Below are 7106 nucleotides of genomic sequence, written 5' to 3' on the forward strand. Positions count from 1 at the left end.
GCCCTTGGACACGCACTCATTGAAGTCCGTCGGAGTTCCTGCCATGGTTAGAAGATAGAAAAAGACAACACCAAAGTATTATCCCTATCAACTAAAAGGAAACAAGTGGTGGTGATGGTGGTGAAAGTAGAATGCAAAATCACAAGCGGCTTACCACCGTCTTGCCTGTATTCTTACCAATGCCAAACAGGAGCAAAACCAAAGTGGCGAAGCAATCTGTTGTTGAGCGTGGGTAACAGTTGCAAGATGAACCTATGCTGACAGAAGAATATGTGGAGCTATGGGTAGGCACACAATATGACAGCAAGGATTAGCAATTAACGAGTGCAGAGTAGCGATTGTTCAATCTGGATCCAAAGTACAAATCACAGTTGCTGGCTAAGACGTGTCGAGACGTAGCGCAACAAGGTGAAAACAAAGGACGATTGAAAGAACTCACAGAACAAACAAATAGCCCGGATTTCTCCTTTTTCCTGAATTTTTCTCGGATTTTTCCAAAAGGCACTAGTAGGAAACAAACTTTTTTTTTACTATTTTTTTAATACTTTTCTCTGAACAAGGATCACAAAAGATGCAACCACAAAAATTGGCACCTACAACTGAGGTGGGATGTGGTCTACAGAAATTCAGCACGTTCTCTGAAAAGCGTGCAAAAACTTTGACAATTTTTTTTCTATATTTTCCCGAATTTTTTTGTCAATTCTGATGAAACCAAACAGGGCGAAGCCGAGTTTGGGTCGGGTCCAAATGGTGTCAAGAAGCTGCACAAAAAATTTCAGATTTTTTTGATAAACGAGCGAAAAGTTATGCCTGTTTTACCGAAGGTATCTCAAGGTATGTTTTCCGGGAGGCACAACACGGCGGCGGCAGTTAGGGCAAAGCGTCCCTAAACTCTAACACCGATCACAGTAGTAGGTATTCGCCTGATGATGTAAGGAGGGCTGCGATGCAGGCAAAATAAGAGCGGCTGGCAACCTATCTAGGGTTTGCACGGCGGCGAGAAGTTACACAAGGCGGCTAGCGGGGCAAGTCGAGTAATGTGGTGGCTTCGACTTGTTGTTTGGGAACGGTGGATGGGATAGCGGTGGAAAACAAAATCATAGCAATGGGCAATTGAACTACGACCACGAACACAATCCTAAACCAGCAACAAGACTCGACCACGAACACAAACTCAACAACACGAATCTGAAACGAAATTGCAAAGGCACAAAGGGCGATAGGACAGCGGAAATTGAAATATTTTTGGGCTTTTTGTGGACTCTAGGTAATGAACAAATATGAATCTAAGGCAAACGAGATTATACCTCACGGTAAACCTGAAATATCTGATACCAATTGATGAGTACAGGCCCGATCTTCCGAGAGGTAGCCGGTAAGTTCGATTTGTGGAGATCTCGACGTTGGCGATCCGGCTTCAAATCAGACATGATTCGAACCCTGCAACCGTTACACCACTGCTCCGTTGGTTATCAACCAAGCACAACTTGATTGACCTCGCCAAGAAGGCTTTTCCTGCAAGCGAATCGAAGAGCACAAGCAAGAAGGTAAAACACGCAATCTGAAATTGCAAATATGAATGACGCGAATATCAATAAAGGATTCAAGAACTCGGTTCCAAAGGACTAATCGACACAGTGGAGGAGATCAAGAACGGGGGCCCTAGATCACTGTAAAAGGATTTGTCACCACAGTTACAATGAACGATTCAGTTTCTCGATGGAAAACTAAACTCTAAACAAAACCCAATTGTGTAGCAGCGGCGGTGGCTGTGTTTATAGTCTAAGACTCGACCTAGTGTTGGGGACGGCCAGGGGTTGGGCGCCCACAACTTGGGCTTAAGGCCCGACACGATACATGGCCAAGTTGGCCCAAATAGGTGATGCAGCACCTTGCCGTGGTCACACAGAATGATCCACAGACCTTCTGGAGCTGGGACTAGATCCAAAACGACAGCATCGTCGTCCCCTTTCCAACGCATCCAAGAACGGCCCGTTTCGATGTCGTATGAGGAAGTTATGACCGAAACAGTGACGATGTGTCTGCTGAATCCGAGGGCGACGTGGCAGCTGAGTTGGGAACGAATTGGAACTTGGGGAAGACCATGGCGTCAGTGTGTCCAGCGTGGCGATGTCCTCATCACTCTAGCCGTTGGACCTCTTGGCAGTACACAACCATCTTGGAGTCGTGGTAGCTCAACTCCTTCATGACTTGGTTAATGATTAGCTAGGAGTCGCCCTAGATGTCGAGGCATTAGATGCCCAACTCGATGGTGATTCGTAGGCCATTGATGAGCGCTTCATACTCGACCACATTATTTGATGAGGGGAAATGGAGACAAACCATGTACCTCATGTGGACCCCGAGGGGTGATACGAAGACCAGCCCTACGCTGGTGCCCTTCTTCATCAGTGACCCATTGAAGTACATTGTTTAGTACTCTTGATCGATGACTGCTGGTGGTTTCTAGACCTCGGTCCATTCTGCGATGAAGTCAGCCAACACCAGGGACTTGATCGCTGTTCGGGAGGCATATGTGATGCCTTGGTCCAATAGCTCCAGTGCCCACTTCGCGGTTCTTCCCGTGGCGTCCTGGCTCTGGACAACCTCATTGAGGGGGAACGACGTCATGACCGTCATGGGGTGTGATTCAAAGTAGTGACATAGCTTCCTCTTGGTGATGAGGACGGCGTATAGGAGCTTCTAGAACTGGGAGTAGCGAGTCTTAGAGTCAGATAGTACCTCGTTGATGAAGTACACAAGGCGTTGCACCTTGAGTGTGTGCCCCTCTTCCTCCCGCTCCACTACTAGGGCGACGTTGACTACTTGCATGGTGGCCGCTATGTATAGCAGGAGGGGTTCTCCGTTGCTTGGAGGAACTAGGATCGGAGGCCTTGTTAGAAGCAGTTTGACCATGTCAAGTGCCTCCTAGGCCTCGGACGTCCACTCAAAGCAGTTGGCTTTCTTCAAGAGTCGATGAAGGGGGATACCTCGTTTGCCGAGGCGCGAGATGAATTGGCTGTGGGTGGTGAGGCACCCCATGATTCACTGAACCCCCATTATGTTATGAATTAGGCCCATCCTTGTGATGGCAGAAATCTTCTCTGAGTTGGCTTCGATGCCACATTTGGAGACGATGAAGCCGAGCAGCATGCCCCTCGGGACCCCAAAAACACATTTTTCATGGTTGAGTTTGATGCCATTTGCTCGGAGTTTCGCAAAGGTTTGCTCAAGATCAGCGATGAGGTCATCAGCCCATTTGGACTTAACTATGATGTTGTCGACGTAGGCCTCAACGGTCCGCCCGATGAGGTCCCCAAAGCATCTGAGCATATAGCGCTGGTACGTAGCCCTAGCATTCTTCAGACCGAATGGCATTGAGACATAGCAGTATGATCTGAAGGGGGTGATGAAAGATGTCATGAGCTAGTTGAACTCTTTCATCGTGATTTGGTGGTAGCCGGAGTATGCATCAAGGAAGCAGAGGGTTTCGCACCCTGAGGTAGAGTCGACCATTTGGTCTATGCGCGGTAAAGGAAATAGATCCTTTGGGCATGCTTTGTTGAGACCCGTATAGTCAACACACATTCTCCATTTCCTGCTCTTCTTTTGTACAAGAATGAGATTAGCTAACCACTCTGGGTGGTGTACAAGACCTGTTGAATCTGGTGGCCAACAGTTTTGCTATCTCTTCATTGATGGCCCTGTGCTTTTCTTCATTGAAGCAACGCAGGCGTTGCTTCACCAGCTTGGAGCCTGGATGGATTTTCAAGGTATGCTCGGCAACCTCCCTCGGAATGCCTGGCATATCCTAGGGTTTCCATGCAAAGATGTCTTTGTTGTTGTGGAGGAAGTCGATGAGCGCGCCTTCCTATTCGGAGAAGAGCGTGGTACCAATGCGTACCATTTTACCCTCAGAGCTACTGGGATCTATGAGGATCTCCTTGGAGCCCTCTATTGATTCAAATGACCCGATCGACTTCTTTGCATCGAGCACTTCTTTGGTGACCTCCTCCTTGAGGGCGACAAGTTCCCTAGAGGCGACGATTGCTGTGGCGTGGCCGCAACACTTGACCTCGCACTCGTAGGCCCGCTGGAAGGAGGTGCCGATGGTGATGACCCCGTGGGGGGCCTGACATCTTGAGCTTGAGGTATGTGTAGTTGGGGATGGCCATGAACTTCGTGTAGCATGGTCGTCCTAGGATCACATGGAAGGTTTCGGGGAACCCAACCACCTCGAAGGTGAGGGTCTAAGTCCTGTAATTGAACTGGTCCCCAAAGGTAATGTGCAGATCGATCTGCCCAAGTGGCATGGCCTGCTTCCCGGGCACGACGCCATGGAAAGGCGCTCAGATTGGGCGGAGGTGTGTTTGGTCGACGCCCATCACGTCGAGCGTCTTTGCATACATGATGTTGAGGCTGCTGCCTCCATCCATTAGTACTTTGGTGAGGTGCTTTGGGCCGACGATCGGGTCGACCACAAGCGGATATCATCCTGGGTGTGGGACAGCATCCGGATGGTCGGTCCGATCGAAGGTTATGGTGGACTCCAACCACCAAAGGAAGGGAGGTGTGGCCGGTTAGATCATGTTCACTTGGCGGCGTGTGACCTTCTAACAATGTTTGGAGTCGTAGGCCATTGATCCTCCAAAGATCATGAGGCAATCGTCTGGCATTGGAAAGCCATCATCCTTCTCCTCGGCATCGTCCGTAGTGGGGGCAGGTTCCTTCCCCTGCTCCCCTTTGTTGGAGCTTTTGGACAAGAACTTCTGCATGAGGCTGCAGTCCTTGAGCGGGTGCTTTACAGGAAAGGCATGGTTCGGGCATAGCCCCTCGAGCATTTTTTCAAAGTGGTTCAGAACGCCCTCCACGAGCTTCCGGCCACCCTTACATCAGCAGCAGCCATGAGCGAGTCCTCGTGTCGTTGCCAAGTAGGTTAGTGAATACTATGGACCCAAATTTCCCTTCCCATGTTAGGTAACTAGATTTAATTTGCTTCAAGTGGTAATAGATTTAATTTCCTATAAGTGGCATCTTTAAGCATCTAGTTACTCTTCATGCCTAGGTCTGTATTTGCATGCTTATATCTTTTGTCACGTATACACTAGGTATATCTTATGGTAGGCTTGCTCAATTTCATTCTTAACCCTTGGAGCAAACCTACATGGTTTAAAATTGTTTAGGAGCACGGCACATAGCATGTCTTAAAATTTTTCATCTAATATGTGCCAACGTCCAAATTGTAGATAATTTCTTCCAAATATCATCTTCGAAAATGATTCTCACATTCATGTGATGTCATCTTTCAAGTGTTATTATTGATTCTAAAATCAATGTGCATGTCTTCTACAAGTATTCCACACTTGTGTGCACAAATTTAGAGAAAGGTTACTCTACAAGTTGGATACTTTGAGACTAACACCTTTTCAAGCTTATCATGTGTGTAGTAGTCTCATTGCAAAGAAAATGGAGTCTCCAGAGTTAAGCATCATACTACAAATATCCACCACCTATTGCAAGTGGAAAAAATCAAATTGGTTTCCACATGTGGTATTTCTAAACCAATATCATCATGTTGATTTCTTTTTTATATTTATATGCTTTCTCCATGCATTATATAGATTAAATTCCCTTGAGCAGTAATTTACCAATTATGCATATGTTTTGCCTTCTACCATATATATGCATATATTTAGGGAGAGCTTAATCTATATAATGTGAGAGTCAAATTTTATGACCTATTCCACTCTACACATAAAGGATCACAAAGTTTGACCCTCCCTTGTGCTACTAATGTCTTCCTTTTTGGTGTTTGATTCCAAAGGGGGAGAATTTAGAGGACCAAAGGCAAGCATTAATTGGTAGGACCAAAAGCTAGATCATAATAATTTACAAGTGGTAATGGTCCGAGAAAGGGAGGATAGTGGATTATGGATTAGTCTATGTAATGGAGAGAATTTGTAGAAAGCAAGGCTTAAATCCATAATACCACATGGGAACATTTACAAGGGCAAGTTAAGTTTTTATGTAGTATCTTTTAGTCTTACAAGTAGTGTCTTTTAGCATCATATAACCTTGCTCCTTGCATTGCATCCTAGCAAGTAGATAGTTTTTAAATTCCAATTTTTTATTATTTGCTTACTTTGGTCGTATTCTCATCAATCACCAAAAAGGGAGAGATTATAAGGAAAATAGACCCTAGGCCCATTTACTTTGGATTTTGGTGTTTGATGACCAACACAACCAAATTGGACTAATGAATTTGCAAGTGATTATTTTGTAGTTCAATAGGGTGTAAGACGTGACTTGGACGAAGGCGACGTGATGATCCGATGATCAACACATTCAGCAAGACCTTAGAAGCATACGAGAAGATCCAAGATATCAGGTAAAGTCTAAGCATGAAGATAGGAACCAAGCCGTACACAAGATCATGAAGAAACAAGCTCACAGAGGTGATCGGACGCTGGCAGAAAGTGACTAGATGCTCCAATCAAGAGGCTCAGCAATAGCAGGCGTCAGCAGTAGCGATCAGATGCTAGACCAAACGCTGGCGGCAAATCAACCGGACATAGAACTACAGCGTCCGATCGAGTACAGAAAGGTTCCAGAGCAGCGAAATTGCGACCGGACGCGTCCGGTGGCATGTGACTGGACGCTGGCAGCGTTTGATCAGTTGATCATAGCTCTAATGATCGAGACGACCAGATGCATCCGGTCAGTAGCAGAAAAGCGGGATTTCATCGCAACGACTACTTTCTCAGTGGGGCTTATAAATAGACCCCCCAACCGGCTATTTGATAAGTGTGGAGCTGAGGAAACATATCAAGGATGTTGATACACCATTTTAGTGATCTCCACTTACTTAGTGCTTAGTGATTCATTAGGTGATTAGCGTAGGTGCTTTGCAAAGTGCTTAGGTTGATTAGACCACCACTTATGCACTTGCTCTAGGTTTAGGCCTAGTGTTTAGTGAGGTTTGCATACCTCTTACCACTCGGTGCTTGCACGCACCATTGTTGTATATTGGAGAGGCTTGTAGTCTTGCGAGATCACACCAACCACGTTTGTGGTGTGGCCGCCACCGTATACCAGAGGGAACAAGG

Source organism: Miscanthus floridulus, chromosome 2, assembly GCF_019320115.1.
Source record: "Miscanthus floridulus cultivar M001 chromosome 2, ASM1932011v1, whole genome shotgun sequence".
NCBI classification, from domain to species: domain Eukaryota; kingdom Viridiplantae; phylum Streptophyta; class Magnoliopsida; order Poales; family Poaceae; genus Miscanthus; species Miscanthus floridulus.